The sequence below is a fragment of the Scyliorhinus torazame genome, chromosome 5, assembly GCF_047496885.1.
Source record: "Scyliorhinus torazame isolate Kashiwa2021f chromosome 5, sScyTor2.1, whole genome shotgun sequence".
In the NCBI taxonomy this organism is placed as follows: domain Eukaryota; kingdom Metazoa; phylum Chordata; class Chondrichthyes; order Carcharhiniformes; family Scyliorhinidae; genus Scyliorhinus; species Scyliorhinus torazame.
In genome coordinates this window covers 100041816-100063746 of record NC_092711.1, presented here as the reverse complement: position 1 = coordinate 100063746, position 21931 = coordinate 100041816, and the positions used below count along the sequence as shown (strand labels likewise).

Below are 21931 nucleotides of genomic sequence, written 5' to 3'. Positions count from 1 at the left end.
GCATTGTAGCTGGGTGGGGTGTATGGCACGGTAGCACGGTAGCATATATATAAATGATTTGGAGGAAATGTAACTGGTCTGATTAGTAAGTTTGCAGACAACACAAAGGTTGGTGGAATTGCGGATAGTGATGAGGACTCTCAGAGGATACAGCAGGATTTAGATTGTTTGGAGACTTGGGCAGAGAGATACTAGATGGAGTTTAATCCGGACAAATGTGAGGTAATGTATTTTGGAAGATCTGATGCAGATAGGAAATATACAGTGAATGGTAGAACCCTCAGAGTAATGAAAGTCAGAGAGATCTAGATGTACAGATCCACAGGTCACTGAAAGGGGCAACAGAGGTGGAGAAGGTAGTCAAGAAGGCATACGGCATGCTTGCATTCATTGGCCGGGGCATTGAGTACAAGAATTGACAAGTGATGTTGCAGCTGTATAGAACCTTATTTAGGCTACACTTGGAGTATAGTGTTCAATTCTGATTGCCACACTACCAGAAGGATGTTGAGGCTTTAGAGAGGGTGCAGAAGAGATTTACCAGGATGTTGGCTGGTATGGAGGGCATTAGCTATGAGGAGCGGTTGAATAAACTCGGTTTGTTCTCACTGGAACGACAGAGGTTGAGGGGCGACCTGATAGAGGTCTACAAAATTATGAGGGGCATAGACAGAGTGGATAGTCAGAGGCTTTTCCCCGGGGTAGAGGGGTCAATTACTAGGGGGCATAGGTTTAAGGTGCGAGGGGCAAGGTTTGGAGGAGATGTACGAGGCAAGTTTTTTACCCAGAGGGTAGTGGGTGCCTGGAATTCGCTGCCGGAGGAGGTAGTGGAAGCAGGGACAATAGTGACATTTAAGGGGCATCTTGACAAATACATGAATAGGGTGGGAATAGAGGGATACGGACCCAGAAAGTTTAGAAGATTTCAGTTCAGACAGGCAGCATGGTCGGCACAGGCTTTGAGGGCCGAAGGGCCTGTTCCTGTGCTGTACTTTTCTTTGTTCTTTGTTCTTCGTGGTTAGCACCGTTGCTTCACAGTTCGAGGGTTCCAGATTCGATGCCCAGCTAGGGTCACTGTCTGTGCGGATTCTGCATGTTCTCCTTTTGGGTTTCCTCCGGGTGCTCCGGTTTCCTCCCACAAGTCCCGAAAGACGTGCTGTTTGGTGAATTGGGCATTCTGAATTCTCCCTCTATGTACCCAAACATGCGCCGGAATGTGCTAACTAGGGGCTTTTCATAGTGACTTAATTGCAGTGTTAATGTAAGCCTACTTGTGAGAATAAAAATTATTATTATTATGGAGGGGGTGGGTGGTTACTCTGGCTGCCGACTTCTGTTCCGTGGTCTTGTCTGTTCCCAGTGGCCCTGCAGAGGGAGCATGCGGTACCCGCCGGAATGCTTGACACCTTCCACACCCAGTGGATACCTCAGCGGACAGAGTGTTTCAGAGACACTGGGAACAATATTCTGGTTCAGTTAGGAAGGTTCCCGACACTTTTGTTGGGGCTTCTAGATGATTTTGGTATTTTATTTTGACTGGACCCATGCTTGGGGAAAGCAAGAGAGGAAAGAAGGTTCGATAGAAACTAAAATGATCTGTTGTGAATTTCTATCCTATTCTTACAGTGATCATTTTTGTAAACTTCTTTTTCAGACATTAGAACGGGAGGATTGGCAGCTGGGCAACTCGAGCCAAATATAACATCAAGATCTGACAGTCACTCAATTCATTAGGATCTAAATATCACAAACTGTCAATGTGCTTGTCTGTTCTGACTGTGGGAAGAGATTTCAAACATCAGTGTGACTGGAAAAGCCCCGAGACACACACACACCCGAGTGAGAGTGTTCCAGTGAACTGACTGTGGAAAGAGCTTTAACCAGTTACACAGCCTGAAAAATCATCTTGTTTCCTCTTGTGGGAGAGTCTAGCACGACAGGGCATAATCTAAGAGGAAGGGGTCTCAAATTTAGGACAGAGGTGAGGAGACATTCTTCCATCAGAGGGCAGTGAATCTGTGGAATTCTTCAGCTGTGAAATATGTCTCTGGAGTTTACCATAAAAAGGCAAAGGTGAAGATGGCTTTACCCGGATGGGCCGCTTGGTGGCGCAGTGGCTCTTTCAATGAGGGGCCTTGAGTTCAGACACACCCCAAACAGGACTGGTGAGAAATATCTGTCTGGGAAAGGGGAGACAACTGTGTAATCGGGGAAATGGAGCGGTGCCGATGGACCTGAGAGAAAGGAGTTCAGACAAGTCTTATTTTCTTCATTTTTCATTCAATGATTATTAACATTTTAGAGAAAATATTACACAAAAGTTTATTTTGAAGTTAACAAAAGGGAACATAACGATTGAGGGTCACAGTGAGAACAGAACACATGCCCTCTGAACTGCCAAATGTATGTACAACTGTAACAGACACCAGAAAGAGAGGACAGGAGCTCAGCATAAAGGGAAGGCAACAATTGTAAATAAGGAACGAGTGAAGTTACTTATTTAGACATAACATTGAGAGAAATTACTGGCTACAATTACATTACAGCCAAAATTATCTCGTACATTTCAAACTGAAAACAGAAATACTGTCCAAGATTGTCTCAGTTACAGATGCAGAATAATAAACTGAGAGAATTTTACTGTTCGAGTCACCAAAAGGCGATATTGTATTTGTGTCACACACAGATCATAATAAACAGCTGAGGAAAATCTACAGCGTCCGAAAGTTAACCGATCACTTGATCTGTAAAAGAGAGAGAAAATAATGAAGCAGATGTTTATGATCTGGGACATTGATGTCAGAGTTTTTAATCAATCAAACATTTAGAGATTTTTGAAACGGCTTCTGTCAGTTTGAAGTGTGAGTGGATTGAATCTTCTCACCTTCACCAGAGTGACTGCAGCGCTGTAGGAAATGCTCAGGAAGAACAGGGTGATGAATGTGGAAGCGGTTGTCCAGATGTTCCCGTTATCATCCTCATCGTCTTCAGTCCAGGTGTGGTCTGTGGTATCTATGAGGATAGAGCCGAATAAATATAATCAGATTGTTTATTCATCCAGGATATGTTTTTAATATTCTCATTTCATTTTATCCCGCTGCTAATTCATTCTTTAATATATTTGTCATTGCATATCTACTGTTGAGTTCATGACACTCAGAAATCGATCTCTGTAACCTTTTTCTTCCAATTAAGGGGCAAGATAGATTGGCCAATCCACCTACCCTGCACATCTTTGGGTTGTGGGGGTGAGACCCACGGGTCACGGAGAGACTCAACTGGGACTGAGACCCAGGAGCGGGATCAACCCCAGGTCCATGGTGGCGTGAGGCAGCAGTGTTAATCAAAGAACAAAACAGCACAGGAACAGGCCCTTCGGCCCTCCAAGCCCGTGTCGACCATGCTGCCCAAAGATTGAAAGGCAAGTGGTACATAGAACATACAGGCCCATCGAGTCTGCACCGACCCACGTCCACCCATTCCCCGTAACCCAATAACCCCTCCTAACCTTTTTGGTCACTATGGGCAATTTATCATGGCCAATCCACCTAACCTGCACGTCTTTGGACTGTGGGAGGAAACCGGAGCACCCGGAGGAACCCACACAGACACGGGGAGAACGTGCAGACTCCGCACAAACAGCGACCCAGCGGGGAATTGAACCTGGGACCCTAGCGCTGTGAAACCACAATCCTATCCACTTGTGCTACCGTGCTGGTGAGAAACCACTTTTACACCGTGCCGCCATTGCCTGACATTTGTCTTTGTTCTTTATCTTTTGCGTCTGTGTAGATGCGAAATTCGTGTTTCTTTACTCTTCTTTTGTGTCCCGATGTCTTTATAAGTGTCATTGTGTGTGTTCATGTGTCAATGAGTATTGATCTGTGTATTTGTGTGTCAGCGCCTGTCTGTGAACTTTGTTTATCTTCTGTTAATGTGTATATATGAGTGTTTATTGTGTGTGTTTGTGTGTTGAAGTCTCTGTTGATATATTAATGCCTGTGTTAATATAAGTTTATACTTCACTGCTCAGTAATAAAAGTGTTAATGTGTCTTTATACGTTCAACATGTATGTCAGTGTCTTAATATTTGTGTCTGGATAAGTGCGTTTGTGTGTGTGTGTCTGTGTTGATGCGTGTATTTCATCATAGAATCATCATCATATAATCTACTGTGCCGAACGAGGCCATTCGGCCCATTCAGTCTGCACCGACCCTCCGAAAGAGCACTCTACCTGGACGCATGCCCCTGCCCTATTCCCAGAACCTCGTAACCCCACCTAACGTTGTGGGCACTAAGAGGTAACAGAGCATGGCCAATCCACCTAACCTGCACAGCATTGGACTGTGGCAGGAAACTGGAGCACGCTGAGGAAACACGGACACGGGAGAACGTGGAAACTCCACACCGACAATCACCCAAGGCTGGAATTGAACCCGGGGTTATGGCGCTGTGAGGCGGCAGTGCTATTTATGCGTTGATGATTGTTTATAACTATCTATTGGTGTGTACTGATGCCACTATGTGTATTCATATGTGTTCGTGTTGATGTGTGAACGAGTCTGCTAATATGTGTCTACGTGAGCCCATTAGTGTGTTCATGTGGATTATTGTCTCTGTTTGAATGGAAATATTTCTGTCATCGTGAAATTGTGCTAATGTACATGTTATTGGTTACATTTGTGTTTCATATTCTTCTGTCAGCCTGCTTGTCTGGTTTTATATGTTTGTGTATCTGTGTGGACATGTGGTCGTATATGTCTGTGTACATTTGTGTAGCCGCTTGTGTGTGTGGATTTGTGTGTGGATGTGCACGTGTGCCTGTGTGTATAAACGGGTGCTTTTTGTGTTTATGTGCATGTTTGTGAATTTTTGCGCACGTTTGCGTGTGTTTTTGTGTCAAAATATGTGTGGTTCGCTGTGCCTGGGTGTATGTTTATGCATGTGTTTCTGTGTGTGTGTTTGTGTCTACGTGTGAGCGTGTGTATGTTTGTGGGTCTGTGTGCATGTGTGTGTAGTGTCTGTGTCTTTGTCTGTGTATTTGTATCAGCTGCCTGTAGCGTTGCCAGTTGTCGGTATTATTGATACCGAGGTAGAATATGTTGAACTTTCTGCTATAAATGTGTTTTCTGTGAGATGCAAGGTGACATCAGGTGACCGAATGCAAAAATACAAGGAGGTGCCTCAGGAGAGAACAGTGAAAACCCAGGGAGAATTCAATCACCAGTCTGGATTTGGATTATGGGGAATCGGTCTCAGCAGACGGATAAGAGGAACAAGGGTGCTAAAAAAATACATCGTTATCATGATGATCTTTTAAACCCTTCAGCCAGTAAGCTACATGACGTCTTGTAATGCCAGTAACTGAGTTCTTAGTCTGGAGAACCGTTTACTTCCAAACTCCCTGCTTGGAGACTGGGATGATATTGAGTTAATAATCTCCCTCTCTCTGGTCAGCTCAGCAAATTGCCTTTGGGTTCTCCCTGCTGGAGGTGGAGAGACAGAGAGTTCACTCATCATCTTCCTCCTCGTTTGGTCGGGAAAGTGGAGGTAAAATGTGTTAATATTGCCCCTTTGCTCTCTTTGTTGGGGAAGTGTGGGTACAGTGGATTAAATAATGCCGCTCCACTCATTGTTGGAAGCATGTGTACAGTGGATTAACTCAGGCCCCCGCCGTCTCTTTGTTGGGGGAAGTAGGGGTACAGTGTGTTAACTAATACCCCTCCCCTCTCTTTGTTGGGGAAGTGTGGGTACAGTGCATTAAGTAATGCCCCCTTCCTCTCTTTGCTGTGGAATTGGGTTACAGTGGATTAACTAATGCCCCTGCCCTTTCTTTGTCGGGGAAGTGGAGTAAGTGGATTAACTAATACCCCTCCCCTCTCTTTGTTGGGGAAGTGTGGGTACAGTGGATTAACTAATGCCCACCCCCCTCTCATTGTTGGAAGCGGGTGTACAGTGGATTAACTCAGGCCCCTCCCCTCTCTTTGCTGTGGAATTGGGTTACAGTGGATTAACTAATGCCCCTGCCCTTTCTTTGTCGGGGAAGTGGAGTAAATGGATTAACTAATGCCCCTCCCCCTCTCTTTGCTAGGGAAGTGGGGGTACAGTGGATTAACAATTTTCCTTTCCCCTCTCTTTGACTGGGGATTGTTGGTCCATGTTTCTGTGTGACCCTCAATTCAGTTCCCAGTGGGTGTGATACACCAACTTAAAGCTGACATTGATTTTAAAGGGATGGACAATGGGAGAAGCAGGAACACCGAGATCTAAATGTGATGTGTTTGTTTGTCTGTAATGGGAAATTGTCCGATTTCTCCTCAGCGGGGGGGGGAAATTCCGTGAAGATATTTTGCTGAATCCTGGAATGAATGAGCTCTGTCTCTGACCCAGGGTGTATCTGAGCTGGGAGCACTGGTTGTATCAGACTTGGGGCTGAGACCTGTAGAAATCCGGGTCTCATTGAACAGATCTAATATCAGCAAAGTGGAAGCTCCATTAATTAAGCGGCTGTACATTTAAATCACAATTGGAGGAAATCACATTTATTATTTTTATTTTATTTCGAAATGCAATTGATAGATTCTCATTGACATGAATTAACGGTATCCATCAGAGCGAGGGAAATGTTCACAAAACTGGGTTTACCGCTGGATTTATCAACCGTTCTGTTGATGATCTTCAAGGGGATGGCTTCATGTCCCACCACACAGGAGTAAGAAGCGCCGCTGGCCCACTCCTCCGCTGCAATGGATAACAGGCTGTACATGAAGAAGGAGTTATTGCCGTTCTCCGCCATCACCTCGGTGTTCTTGTAGTTCCCGGGATTCACCGGCTTGTCATTGACGGTCTACTTGACGAAGATCTCTCGGGGGGAGAAACCTCTCACTAAGCAGCTGAGGGAGACGAATCTCTGAGCGGAGACGTCTTCAGCCGAGGGCAGGAGGACAGAGACGGACGGTTCCCGCGGATTGGGATCTGCAGAAAATGTACAAAAATGTCAGTAAAATGGGGAATTCCGGAGACAATGGAACCGCGGGTTAGATGTGAGAGAAATGTGTTTTGTGTTGGATTTTAAAGGTTTCCATTTCCCAGTTTGGGATCTGTCTGGTTTCCCAGCTCGGAGCTGAGGTGGACACAAGCCTTTACCCTGAGAATTTACGGATATTGGATTCGAAAGTTTCAGAATGTGGATAGCAGGGGAACGGACCATTCGGCCCGCCTGTTCTGTGCTGGTGTATAAACTCCACTCCAGGCTCCGCCCACCTTACTCCCAAAGGATTGGAAAACTGCCAATGTAACACCCTTATTGAAAAGGGGAGGGTGTCAAAAACAGGTAACTATAGGCCAGTGACCTTAACATCTGTCAGTGGAAAACGGTTCGAGTCCATTATAACGGATCCAATAGCTGAGCATTTAGAAATACACAATATAATCAAACAGAGACAGCACGGCTTCGTGAAGGGTAAATCATGCCTGACAAATGTATTGCCCTTATTTGAGGTGATAACGAGAAGGCGAGAGAGAGGGGGGCCAGTAGATGTAATATACATGAATTTCAAAACTGTGTTTAATAAATGAATGTTCTATTCCCACGTTTGCAGATGACAAAAAATAGGTAGAAAGGCAAGTGGTGAGGATCACAGAAAATACACAGAGGGACAGAGAATGTGAGGTTAGACACTTTGGTAGGAGGAAGAACATAACGGAATATTATTCAGATGGAGAAAGACTGGAGAAAGCTGAAGTAACGGGGGAATTGGGGGTCCTCGAGCAAAAACCACACAAAGCAAGTTCTGCCGGTAATATGGAGACAAATTGAATGTTGACATTCATTTCAAAAGGAATAGAATATAAACATGGGGAAGTCTGGCTAAAACTATACAAGGCATTAGTTAGACTGCACCTGGTATACTTTGAACAGTCTCGGCGCCCTTATCTAAGGAAGACAGATTGGTTTTGAAGGCAGTCCAGAGAAGGATCACGAGGTTGATCCCGAGTATGGAGGGATTTTCTTATGAGCTGAGGTTAAGTAGGCTGGGCTGTACTTATTGGAGTTTAGAGGAATGAAGGCGACCTAATTGAGATATGAAAGATTCTCAGGGAGCTCCTTAGGATAGATGCTGAGGGGTTGTTTTCCCCTGTGGGAGCGTCTAGGACCAGCGTGCATGATCACAAAGTGAGGGTTCGCCCATTTCAGACAGAGATGAGGTGGAATTTCCTCTCTCCGAGAGTAGTGAAGCTGTGGAATTATTTAAGCCGGGGGGCTGTAGATTCTGGGTTGTTCAGTATGTTCAAGGCTGAGGGAGACATACTTTAAATCTGTGAATGCGTCAAGAGATATGGGGATAAGGCGGGAAAGAGGAGTTTAAGATGATCACATCAGATCAGTCATGACCTCACTGCAGGCTGGACCGGTGTTGATGGGCCCAATGGCCAACGTCTGTTCCTAAGTCTTGTGGTCTACGGTCGCGCTCCATCTAAACCCAATATCACTGTTGGGTTTCATTGTTCATTCATCTGCATATCAATTTCCCCCTTAAACTCTAAACGCCCAGAGTATTTAGTTAGTGGAATTACCAATCAGAATGGACCATAAATACACTGAATGCTAAAGACTGACCGCTGCACTGACACTGGAAATAGACACAATGACTCACTTACTGCTTCAGTCTCACCGCTCACCTATTTTTTTGTGGATTGAAATTCTTAAAGGAGTTGGCAGGTCCTGGTGGCTCGCCACACAGTCAAACACAGCCCCACTCAGCCAGGCTTGTGTCGAGATGTTTAATTTGTTGACCACGCTCTCAGCATCTGCCCCAGGCTGGTCGGCAATCTCTGATTTCAGCGGCTTCTTTGCTTCACTCCAGGACACGTTGACTCCATAAGGAGCATTCGAAATGACGCAGGTTAAGGTTACAGTCGCCTCCAGTAAGACCTGTTCTATTGGTGGCGGCAGTATTGTTACTGACGCATCAGTGCAAAGGGGAGAATCTGTGAATGAAAAAAGTGGAAATCAACCCAAGTTTGATCTTCAGAATCAGGGCAGCAGTATTCAGCCTGAACTCTAAATGGGAATGAATCAACTTCGAAACATCAACCTCTAAATAATCAACTTCGAAACATCAACCTCTAAAGACCGCCTTTAATCTTCTATAGACAATGGAAAATCAGGTTGGTTTGTGAAAACTATTCTCATTGTGAAATACAGTCAGCCCCGATATCATTCTAACGAATCAGCATTTCAGCATTCCCAATACAAATATTCCATTCCTGATCTCAGGAACGAAGTACTGGCGGCTGATCCATAAATAGGTTGGATGAACCTTCCAACACTTTCCCCCGGAGCTGTTATCAGTTAAGTGTTTGAGACACCCACTGACTCTCCAATATAATCAGCTGTCTCAGGATAAAGCTGGTATCAAGTCCACCAGGGGCTGGTTTAGCACAGGGCTAAATCGCTGGCTTTTAGAGCAGACCAAGGCAGGCCACCAGCGCGGGTCCAATTCCCATACCAGCCTCCCCGAACAGGCGCCGGAATGTGGCGACTAGGGGCTTTTCACAGTAACTTCATTTGAAGCCTACTTGTGACAATAAGCGATTTATTTCATTTCATTCATCCACCTCACTCATTCAATTACTTCAAATTATACGGATACATTTATTTCTATATTCATAAAATCGTGAATGATAAGCAACCCTCATGCAGCTCTTACATCAGAATGAAACACAAACTACGTGGCAGTAAATTAGAAGTTGTTCTGTGCTTTGTACTAACTTCAGTAAATTCCTGATTTGGATTAACATCAGAGTGCAGATTTATTGCTTCCTCTGTTTGTGTCACTTACCAGACGCGGTGATGTTTTGACTTTGGGTGCCCTCTTGATGAGTGACCTGGCAGGTATAGACCGCTTTGCTGAACCATTCCCGAGCGGAGACTGTCAGCCGACTGCTCGCCGAGAAGTTCCCGTTCACTTCACAGGCGGGAGAGGTGACAATTCCTGAACCCATGGCTTGTCCATTCTTCAGCCACCGTTATTGACTTTGGACGGAAATCGTTGATTGAACAGACCATGGTGTGCAAATTTCTGTCTTGAGATTTCTTCATTAGAACTCACGGTGAGAACATTTGGATGGATGTCAGGTAGAGGACCTTCAAGAAACACAAGTTAGACATTTCTTGAAGAAGATGTTGGAACGAATAAAATGACTAATTATATTTGAACAGTTTCTCTGTGGTCACTATTTCTCGCAGGAATCAGAACAATGCAGAGAACCATAAATGTGTTATGACCAAAGATGTAAATAAAGCAATCAAAGCGTCTGTTTCTCACAGTTTCCACAACACTTACATTTCATTCCAATGCTCTTGTCTGAGCCGCTGTGTCGAACCTCACAGCTGATTTTGCTGCATCCCCCCTCTGACTCGGTGATGGTTAACTGGCTGCTCAGGGTGTAGGTTCCCTTCTTGTTTCTCACTGACGGGTATTTCTTAACTCCAATGGTGATCAGCTGCCCATCTTTCTTCCAGGTAAGGCTGGTGGTTTCTGGGGAATAGTCCATCGCTAAACAGCCGTAGGTCACGGAGCCGTCGGTGTTGTGTTGCTGTCAGGAGGAGACCAGGCTGTAGAGAGTGGGTGGAGACGGTGTCGCTGGGGGAGAATGGTCCATTGGACAAGTTAGACTCTGGTATTTGTAATTTTTAAGTAAACATATATTTCAAATTTGTCTGGAACTATGAACTGATCCCAGCATTTTCGCAATAAATCCTACATCCACATTTAAGCTCCGATTAGTTCTACTGCTTGTGGATCACCACTGTTTTGTCCCCTCTTTAGAAACACACATCTCTTTCTCCATCTCAGTCACATGACAAAACTGTCATTTTGATGCCATCCATCTGAATGGTGTTTCCCCATTATTTCAGCCACCATGTAAAATAAAATTCAAATGGCCCATAGTCCCGGAGACTGCTCTGTCCTTTTGAAAGCTGACTGGTGGTGATTTAACCTGAGGGCCACCATACCTCAGGCGAGAGGCAAGATTGAGAATGTGGGTCTTGATGAATAACTTCAGCCGGTCCAGAAATTGAACCCACGCTATCGGGATCGCTCTTCATCGCGAACCAGCCGTCCAGCTAGCTGAACTGTGTACGTCACAATCCATATGTGTACGTCACAATCCAGCTAACTGAGCTGCGTACGTCACATTCCAGCTAACTGATCTGGGTACGTCAAAATCCAGCTGACTGAGCTGTGTTCGTCACAATCCAGCTGACTGAGCTGTGTACGTCACAATGTAGCTAACTGAGCTGTGTACGTCACAATCCAGCTAACTGAGCTGTGTACGTCACAATCCAGCTGACTGAGCTGTGTACGTCACAAATCAGCTAACGGAGCTGTGTACATCACAATCCAGCTAACTGAGCAGTGTACGTCACAATCCAGCTAACTGAGCTGTGTATGTCACAATCCAGCTAACTGAGCTGTGTACGTCACAAATCAGCTAACTGAGCTGTGTACGTCACAATCCAGCGAACTGAGCAGTGTACGTCACAATCCAGCTAACTGAGCTGTGTACGTCACAATCCAGCGAACTGAGCAGTGTACGTCACAATCCAGCTCACAGAGCTGTGTACGTCACAATCCAGCTAACTGAGCTGTGTGCGTCACTATCCAGCTAACTGAGCTGTGTACGTCACAATCCAGCTAACTGAGCTGTGTACGTCACAATCCAGCTAACCGAGCTGTGTACGTCACAATCCAGCTAACTGAGCTGTGTACGTCACAATCCAGCTAACTGAGTTGTGTCATAAATAATATTCCGTTATGTTCTTCCTCCTACCAAAGTGTCTAATCTCACATTTTCCAAGATTCTGTTCCATCTGCGAAGTTTGTACGTCACAATCAACAGCACTTGTGATGAAGAAGTTGTCTCTTCATTTCTATCATTACAACTTTGGAAATTGCCTGATTCAAGCTGACTGCTGCTCCTTCATTTCTCTCCCTCATTATTCCCCAATCCCCAAAACAAAGAATTCGACTTTGCTTCAAGAAATGTACTTATGTAATTACAATAAAACTCTTAATTTGAGTAATTGCAACATTCTCTAATTTTAGGATCATGCACAGTGACAGCAGGAGTCGGCCATTCGGTCCGTCGAGCCTCCTCCCCCATTCAATAAGCTCCTGGCTGTGCTGATTATGGTGTTAACTCGGCATTCCGCCTGTCATTGAGACCGGACTGCCTGCAATCCCCCCGCACCCCGCCCCGCGCTCTCTGAGCGTTCCCCATCTCTCTGCGATTCCCGCTGGATCACTGCACCTTTCTCCTGCTCCCTTCGCTTTATTTAAGCTCTCTGCATTTGACCACAGCTCTCTGCGCTTTCCTCCATCTCCTTGTGCTTTGCCCATATGCTCTTCACTTTTCCCGGTTCGTTGGAAGTTTTCCCGGTTCCTGACGCTTTCCGCGGCCTCTTTGAGCTTTTCGCCAGTATTTTGCACTTTACCCCGATTCTTATCTTCCATTCAATGGACTTTCTTCGGAACACTGCTATTCCCTCAGCTCTCTGCGCCTTCCACCAGCTCTCTGCATCTTCCCCTCGCTCACTCCGCTGTCTACCAGCTCTCTGCCCTTTGCTACAGCTCCCTGTGCTTTCCCCAGCATCTCTGCCCTGTCCCCCACATCTCCGCCCTGTCCCCCACATCTCTGCCCTGAGACCCACATCTCTGCCCTGAGACCCACATCTCTGCCCAGTCCCCACATCTCTGCCCTGTCCCCACATCTCTGCCCGGTCCCCACATCTCTGCCCGGTCCCCACATCTCTGCCCTGTCTCCACATCTCTGCCCGGTCCCCACATCTCTGCCCTGTCCCCACATCTCTGCCCGGTCCCCACATCTCTGCCCGGTCCCCACATCTCTGCCCTGTCCCCACATCTCTGCCCTGTCCCCACATCTCTGCCCTGTCCCCCACATCTCTGCCCTGTCCCCACATCTCTGCCCGGTCCCCACATCTCTGCCCGGTCCCCACATCTCTGCCCTGTCCCCACATCTCTGCCCGGTCCCCACATCTCTGCCCTATCCCCACATCTCTGCCCGGTCCCCACATCTCTGCCCTGTCCCCACATCTCTGCCCGGTCCCCACATCTCTGCCCGGTCCCCACATCTCTGCCCTGTCCCCACATCTCTGCCCTGTCCCCACATCTCCGCCCTGTCCCCACATCTCTGCCCTGTCCCCACATCTCTGCCCTGTCCCCACATCTCTGCCCTGTCCCCACATCTCTGTGCTTCCCCCCATTCCTGCCCTGTCCCCCACATCTCTGACTTGTCGTCACATTTCTGCCCGATCCCCACATCTCTGCCCCGTCCCCCACATCGCTGTGCTTCCCCCCACTCCTGCCCTGTCCCCCACATCTCTGCCTTGTGCCCACACCTCTGTCCTTTCCTCACATTTCTGTCCTTTCCCCACATCTCTGCCCTGTCCCCCCATCTCTACACTGTCCCCACATCCCTGTGCTTCCCCCCTATTTCTGCCCTGTCCCCCACGTCTCTATGTTTTCCTCCCATCCCTGCCCTATCCCTCACCTCCTTGCTCTTTCCCCGGCCCTGGCAGTTTGCCCGCCTCCGGCGCTTTCTCCCGGCTGTCTGAACTATCCTCCGTCGCTCGCCAATGGGCAGCACGGTAGCCTTGTGGATAGCATAATTGCTTCACAGCTCCAGGGTCCCTGGTTCGATTCTGGCTTGGGTCACTGTCTGTGCGGAGTCTGCACATCCTCCCCGTGTGTGCGTGGGTTTCCTCCGGGTGCTCCGGTTTCCTCCCACAGTCCAAAGATGTGCAGGTTAGGTGGATTGGCCATGATAAATTGCCCTTAGTGTCCAAATTGTCCTTAGTGTTGGGTGGAGTTACTGGGTTATGGGGATAGGGTGGAGATGTTGACCTTGGGTAGGGTGCTCTTTCCAAGAGCCGGTGCAGACTCGATGGGCCGAATGGCCTCCTTCTGCACTGTAAATTCTATGATGAAAAAATCCCGGGCCACACAGTCACATTCCGGCGCCAGTCGTGCTCATGTCTCGCTCCAGTTCTCCCTTTCTCTCTCATTGCAGACATTCCCTCGCTGATTTAGGGACCTTGCATAAGAGAGAAGAGTGAGTAGGGTAGGAGAGTGAGTGCGGGTGAATGAGTGTGGTGGTATGTAATAGGGGTCATGTGGTACCTGTGAAGCCGAGAGGCTACCCGGGTCCTGGTTGGATCTGCCGACTTCTGGCTTCGCCCTGAAGGTGGAGTATAAGAGCTCGAGCTTCTCCCCGCAGCCTCATTCTGTTGCTGAGCTGCTGGGGACAAGTCTCGCTTAATAAAGCCTAGATCGGCTTCATCGCTTCTCGTCTCGCGTATGTCATTGTGCGCTACAATTTATTAAGTGAGCTTAAAAGACTATGGAGCTCCAGATCGCCCCGGAGTGCCTGCGGATTAGCCCCCACGCAACGAACTAGCAAGCATGCTTTGAACGCTACCTTCGAACGGCCCCCGGCCGGATCACGGAAGAGCAGAAAATGCAGGTCCTGCACTCGAGGGTGAGCCCGGAAATTTACTCACTAATAGAAGACGCAGAGGATTTCCCGACAGCGCTCGCATTGGTGAAGGGCATCTACGTTCGGCCCATAAACCAGGTCGACGCGCGCCACCAACCCGCGACGAGACAGAAAAGTCCTGGAGAATCGCTCGAGGAATTCTACGGCGCGCTGATAATTTTGGGACGAGGCTGCAACTGCCTGCCAGTGAACGCGATCGAACACACGGACCTGCTAATTCGTGATGCATTCGTGGCAGGCATGCAGTCTCCCCAAATTCGTCAAAGACTTTTAGAAAGAGATTCGCTAGGACTCTCAGAGGCACGGGCCCTTGCAGCCTCCCTTGATGTGGCCTCCCAAAACGCCCACGCCTATGGCCCCGACCGCGCGGCAGCCCCTTGGGCTCCGTGGACCCCCGTCGCGATCAACTCCCCAGCACCCCCACCACCGCCCCCCCCCCCCCCCCCCACACACACAAGCTTGTGCGGTTAAAGTGCCAGACCATCCCCGGGGGGGGGATGGAACACCCCTGGCAGCGCTGCCCGGCCCGCGCAGCTACTTGTAAGAGCTGCGGCAAAAAGGGCCATTTCGCGGCAGTGTGCCGGTCCCGGGGGGTCACCGCAATCCCCGGAGAAGAACGAGGACAGCACATCCCAAACACCGCCCCCCCCAACCCAGCGCCCCATGTGCGACCCGCGGGCGCCGCCATTTTGGGTCCAGGGCACCCAAATGAATATCTCCCCCTAGCCCCCCTCCACCCCCATCCTATCCTCTCCCCCTCTCGGTGTTGGTTTATTTCTGGGATCCACTGCCTTTCTGCTGTAATGTGATTGACGGCACAGGCATATATAGGGATATTTATATTTGTGTACTGGTATTTCTCTATATGTGTGTCATATTGAGATCACTTCTACCTTTGCTGCTACTCAGATTCTCTCCAATCAGACGGAACATGAACATTGCAAGCTGCCCGGATGTTGACTGTGTATCAGGATCGTCAGGATAGATCATAATGATGTGTGACGTCAATATCTTCTTCAACCCTCATTTCAGCGTCCAAGTGTTCCACTGGGTCTTGGTGGCTCCAGTCTGACAGAAACGGACTGAAATCAATAATAATTTCAAAATTCAGAATCAGCCTAATTTTGACCAACGTAACGGTCACCCGCACCATAATCATTATTATTTAATTAACAATAATATCTGGTTACACAGTGAGTGGAGAATGGGGGTTTTGCAGTGAAGGAAATACTGAGTAGAGAGATCATAACGAGGAGAGCGAGAGGCGGTTCCCGCTATAGTTCCTGAATCAATCGCTCTTCGGCGCAGGCAATTATCTGTCATAGCAGAAATCCAGATTCAGGTCCCACTGCACTGAGATCCAACAAGACACAAGAATCGAGCAGCGGCAGCAATGTCGAGGATATCACAATGGTATAAGAGCACCAAACGGAAACTGTGACTGGGGACACCACAGACGTAAAGCTGAAAAAGTGTGCGGCGGTTATCAGCTGCATTCGCAAGTGATGGAGCGGAAATAGCGACATTTGAACATCCAGCAGCCTGTGACCATCCTGCGCCCGCTCACTGCTCAACTCACTGAGAACAATATCGTGTCGGAGGGGCGGGAAGGGACAAGATTCAACTGACGCTACCTGCACCTATTTGTAAGAGGTATTTCTATTGCATTTTTCACCTTGCATTTAAATCACGGTTGTTTCCCGTTCTCAAGTTCTGACAATATCTTTTTAAATGTTCTACTGATTCTTCTTCTCTCGTCAATTTTGGCCCCAGACTCCAAATGGTAACAACTCACAGTGCAATTAACACTCCTCCGTTGCACGCGGTGCGGTGGCCAAGAGGAAAGGCGTTGGTCTCGTAAACCGAAGATCGCCGGTTCGAATCCCGTCCGTGCCTCGGTGCAGTTGCTAGGCTCCCTTGCGCTCTTTGTGCTAATTCACCCTCGATCCTGTTGCTAAATGTTTATTTCTTTCGTTGGCTCTGAATATAGCGGTCAATATGGTCGCCTTCTTTAATTCTAATTACGTTTGCTCTCGAGTTGCCAGGTGTCTTTCGAGACCGCCACAAGGTGCAAACCATAAGACATAGGAGTGGAAGTAAGGCCATTCGGCCCATCGAGTCCACTCCACCATTCAATCATGGCTGATTTCAACCTCATTTACCCGCTCTCTCCATAGCCCTTAATTCCTCGAGAAATCAAGAATTTATCAACTTTTGTCTTAAAGACACTCAACGTCCCGGCCTCCACCGCCCTCTGTGGCAATGAATTTCACAGGAGAAATTTCTCCTCATCTCTGTTCTAAAGTGACTCCCTTTTATTCTAAGGCTGTGGAAGGCCCTGCTAATGGAAACAACTTCCCTACATCCACCCTATCTAAGTCATTCATTATCTTGTAAGTTTCTATTAGATCTCCCCTCAACCTCCTAAGCTCCAATGAATATAATCCCATGATCCTCAGACGTTCATCGTATGTTAGGCCTACCATTCCTGGGATCATCCGTGTGAATCTCCGCTGGACCCGCTCCAGTGCCAGTATGTCCTTCCTGAGGTGTGGGGCCCAAAATTGCTCACAGTATTCTAAATGGGGCCTAACTAATGCTTTATAAAGTTTCAGAAGTACATCTCTGCTTTTATATTCCAAGCCTCTTGAGATGAATGACAACATTGCATTTGCTTTCTTAATTACGGACTCAACCTGCAAGTTTACCTTTAGAGAATCCTGGACTAGGACTCCCAAGTCCCTTTGCACTTCAGGATTATGAATTTTGTCACCGTTTAGAAAATCGTCCATGCCTCTATTCTTTTTTCCAAAGTGCAAGACCTCGCACTTGCCCACGTTGAATTTCATCAGCCATTTCTTGGACCACTCTCCTAAACCGTCTAAATCTTTCTGCAGCCTCCCCACCTCCTCCATACTACCTGCCCCTCCACCTATCTTTGTATCATCGGCAAACTTAGCCAGAATGCCCCAGTCCCATCATCTAGATCGTTAATATATAAAGAGAACAGCTGTGGCCCCAACACTGAACCCTGTGGGACACCACTCGCCACCGGTTGCCATTCCGAGAAAGAACCTTTTATTCCAACTCTCTGCCTTCTGCCTGACAGCCAATCGTCAATCCATATTAGCACCTTGCCTCGAATACCATGGGCCCTTATTTTACTCAGCAGGTTCCCGTGAGACACCTTATCAAAGGCCTTTTGGAAGTCAAGATAGATAACATCCATTGGCTCTCCTTGGTCTAACCTATTTGTTATCCCTTCAAAGAACTCTAACAGGTTTGTCAGGCATGACCTCCCCTTACTAAATCCATGCTGACTTGTCCTAATCCGACCCTGCACGTCCAAGAATTTAGAAATCTCATCGTAACAATGGATTCTAGAATCTTGCCAACAACCGAGGTTAGGCTAATTGGCCTATAATTTTCCATCTTTTTCCTTGTTCCCTTCTTGAACAGGGGGGTTACAACAGCGATTTTCCACTCCTCTGGGACTTTCCCTGACTCCAGTGACTTTTGAAAGATCATAACTAACGCATCCATTATTTCTTCAGTTATCTCCTTTGGAACTCTAGGATGTAGCCCATCTGGGCCTGGAGATTTATCAATTTATAGACCTCTTAGTTTCTCTAGCACTTTCTCCTTTGTGATGGCTACCATATTCAACTCTGCCCCCTGACTCTCCGGAATTGTTGGGATATTACTCATGTCTTCTACTGTGAAGACTGACGCAAAGTACTTATTTAGTTCCTCAGCTATTTCCTTGTCTCCCATCACTAGATTACCAGCGTCATTTTGGAGCGGCCCAATGTCAACCTTTGCCTCCTGTTTGTTTTTAATGTATTTAAAGAAACTTTTACTATCATTCCTAATGTTACTGGCTAGCCTACCTTCATAATTGATCCTCTCTTTCCTTATTTCTCTCTCTGTTATCATCTGTTTGTTTTTGTAGCCTTCCCAATCTTCTGACTTCCCATTACTCTTTGCCACATTATAGGCTTTCTCTTTTGCTTTGATGCATTCCCTAACTTCCTTTGTCAGCCATGGCTGCCTAATCCCCCCTCTGATAACCTTTCTTTTCTTTGGGATGAGCCTCTGTACTGTGTCCTCAGTTACTCCCAGAAACTCCTGCCATTGCTGTTTACTGTCTTTCCCACTAGGCTCTGCTCCCAGTCGATTTTCGTCAGTTCCTCCCTCATGCCCCTGTAGTTACCTTTATTTAACTGTAACACCTTTACATCTGATTCTACCTTCTTTCTTTCAAATTGGAGATTGAATTCTACCATATTATGATCACTGCCTCCTAAGGGTTCCCTTACTTTAAGACCTTTAATCAAGTCTGGCTCATTACATAACACGAAGTCCAGAATGGCCTGGTCCCTCCTGGGCTCCATCACAAGCTGTTCCAAAAAGCCCTCCTGTAAACATTCAATGAATTCCCTTTCCTTGGGTCCACTGGCAGCATTATTTACCCAGTCCACCTGCATATTGAAGTCCCCCATGATCACCGTGACCTTGCCTTTCTGACATGCACTTTCTATTTCGTGGTGCATTTTGTGCCTGCGGTCCTGACCACTGTTCGGAGGCCTGTACATAACTCCCATTATGGTTTTTTTGCCTTTGTCGTTCCTCAGCTCTACCCACACAGACTCCACACCATCTGACCCAATGTCGTTTAGTGCTATTGATTTAATTTCATTCCTAATTAACAAGGCAACCCCGCCCCCTCTGCCCACCTCTCTGTCTTTTCGATAGATTGTGAATCCCTGGATGTTTAAATGCCAGTCCTGAACCCCCTGCAACCACGTCTCTGTGATGCCTACCACATCATACCTGCAAGTCAGAATCTGGGCCACAAGCTCGTCTACCTTGTTCCGTACACTGCGCGCATTTAAATACAGCATCTTTAATTCTCTATTGACCGTCCCTTTTTGTTTTCTTAGTGTGGTGGACCTTGGTTTACTGAGCCTTTCCATACACTGTGTCATATTTTGTGGGATGGGGACTATCGTAACCTCACCTGAGTTTTGTCTTTTCGTGCTTTTTTGTATTCCTAAGCAGCTACGCTTCCCACTGATTACTTCACCTCTTGGTTCCCTGACTTCCCCTCCCCCCCCCCCCCCCCAATCTCTAGTTTAAAGTCCTATTGACCACCCTATTTACTCTTTTCGCCAGAACACTGGTCCCAGCTCAGTTCAGGTGGAGACCATCCCAACGGTATAGGTCCCCCGTGTCCCACAACTGATGCCAGTGTCCCATGAAAAGGAACCCCTCTTTCCCACACCACTCTTTCAGCCACGTGTTAACTTCCCTTATTCTTGCCTCCCTATGCCAATTTGCACATGGCTCGGGCAGTAATCCGGAGATTATGACCCTTGAGGACCTGTTTTAAAATTTGAATCCTAGCTCTTTATAATCTCTAAACAGGTCCTCTTTCCTAGACTTGCCTATGTTGTTGGTACCGACATGGACCACAACAACTGGATCCTCCCCCTCCCTCTCCAGTTCCTTTCAAGCCGGTCAGAGATGTCCCACACCCTAGCACCGGGCAGAAAACATACCATGCGGGACTCTTTATCCTGCTCACAAAGGACACTATCTATCCCCCTGATAATAGAATCCCCTACAACTACAACTTGCCTATTTACTCACTCCCCTTGAATGGCCTGCTGAACCATGGTGCCTTGGTCAGCTGACTCATCCTTCCTGCAGCCCTGTTCGCCATCCACACAGGGAGCAAGTGCCTCATACCTGTTGGACAGGGTCAAGGGCTGAGGCTCCTGGGTTCCTGACTGCTGGTTCCCTTTACCTGCCTGACTTGCAGTCACACCCTGCTGTCCCTGGCAGGATTTAAACTACTTACTCTGACAGGTGTGACTGCATCCTGAAACACAGTGTCCAGGTAAGTCTCCCCCTCCCGGATGTGCCTCAGTGTTTGAAGCTCAGACTCCAGCTCATCAACTCTGAGCCGGAGCTCTTCGAGCAGCCAACACTTACTGCAGATGTAGTCGCTGCAGCTCTCAATGGGATCTGCCAGCTCCCACATCAAGCAGCTCAAGCACATCACCTGACCAGCCATCACTAATTAATTAATTAGTTTAATTTAAGTTTACGAGTTTAGCAGTGATTTGTTTTAAAATTTGGGGCAGATTTGCTATCAACCAATCAGATCACAGCTTCCCTCTGACGTCACTTTTTTTTTTGAAAAACTGAAAAACAGGAAGTTACCGTTAGGTTTTTATATTCACAGAGACTGCAGACCAAGACAGAAACCGAAAGACTCGATACACCAGTTAGTTACTTCAAAGTCAAATGCTTATTTATTTACACACACAGTTAAATATACTCATGCCCAAATATAACTAAACTATCACTACTGCTAAAGCAGCTTCGGGCGCCCACTCAGTCAGAGGACCAATGGCCGTTGTTTGGTTCTGAGGCTGCTGGGGTGGAACTGGTACGGGATAACAGCTAAGGTCGTCTGTCTGGTAGCGTGTGTTGACCTTGGACTTACTTGTTTCTGTTGCAGCCGTTGGACAGGTCTCTCCTCAGTGAGAGCCGGATCCAAGAGAACGATTCTCTCTTAGGAGTTTCTTCTTACAAAAGAGTTCTCTTTTGAGCGGGCCTTGAACTAGCGGGCCTTGAACTTGGCCCCAATCAATTGGGCCGTTTCTGGATCGTTCCTATGGATTTCATCCAATAAAGGAATGGGTGCCCTGATGTCTGGGCGTGTCCTAGGTGGCCGTTGGCCTGCTTTGTTCAGGTCTCCTCTGGCGCCGGGGTGTCTGCCTTAGTATCGGTTACTCAAATGTTACTCTTTTGTTCCTGGAGATGGGCCATTAGTATGCTAATGGGCCTACAGTTTTGGTCTTCTCTGGGAGCTGCGGCTCCAATAAACAAACAAACCCTGAACCTGAACCTAGGGGATGGTTTAGCACAGGGCTAAATAGCTGGCTTTTAAAGCAGACCAAGGCAGGCCAGCAGCACGATTCAATTCCCGTACCAGCCTCCCCGAAGAGGAGCCAGAATGTGGCGACTAGGGGCTTTTCACCATAACTTCATTTGAAACCTACTTGTGACAATAAGCGATTTTCATTTCACCTGTTTGTTTTCTCCGTATTGTCCATTTTCCCTGCAACCTTTGCAAAGTGTCCATTTTGTAATCGAGAAGTGGCCATCCCAGATGGCTACACACCCTCCTTGTGATCCTCAATGCGAAGCGCGAAGGATCACATTACCATGGCGCCTTCGTTCTCTGACCAAGCGGGGCACCCATAAGCACTTCACTGGCTCTACACTGCCCTATCCTATGAATCACAATTTTTAACCTAAAATCATTTTACA

At 47.4% G+C, this 21931-nt stretch overlaps 1 long non-coding RNA gene across 1 annotated transcript in view; it reads right to left on the bottom strand.

The window, feature by feature from the left end:
* Positions 1–10085: 10085 nt before the first annotated feature.
* Positions 10086–21931, bottom strand: part of LOC140419167 (uncharacterized) — a 415920-nt gene continuing 404074 nt past the window's right edge. Inside the window, exons 2-3 of the long non-coding RNA XR_011945572.1 lie at positions 10351–10650; positions 10086–10151 (exon numbers count right to left, since the gene is read on the bottom strand). This is a non-coding gene — a long non-coding RNA (uncharacterized lncRNA). The remainder of the gene's footprint in view (positions 10152–10350; positions 10651–21931) is intronic.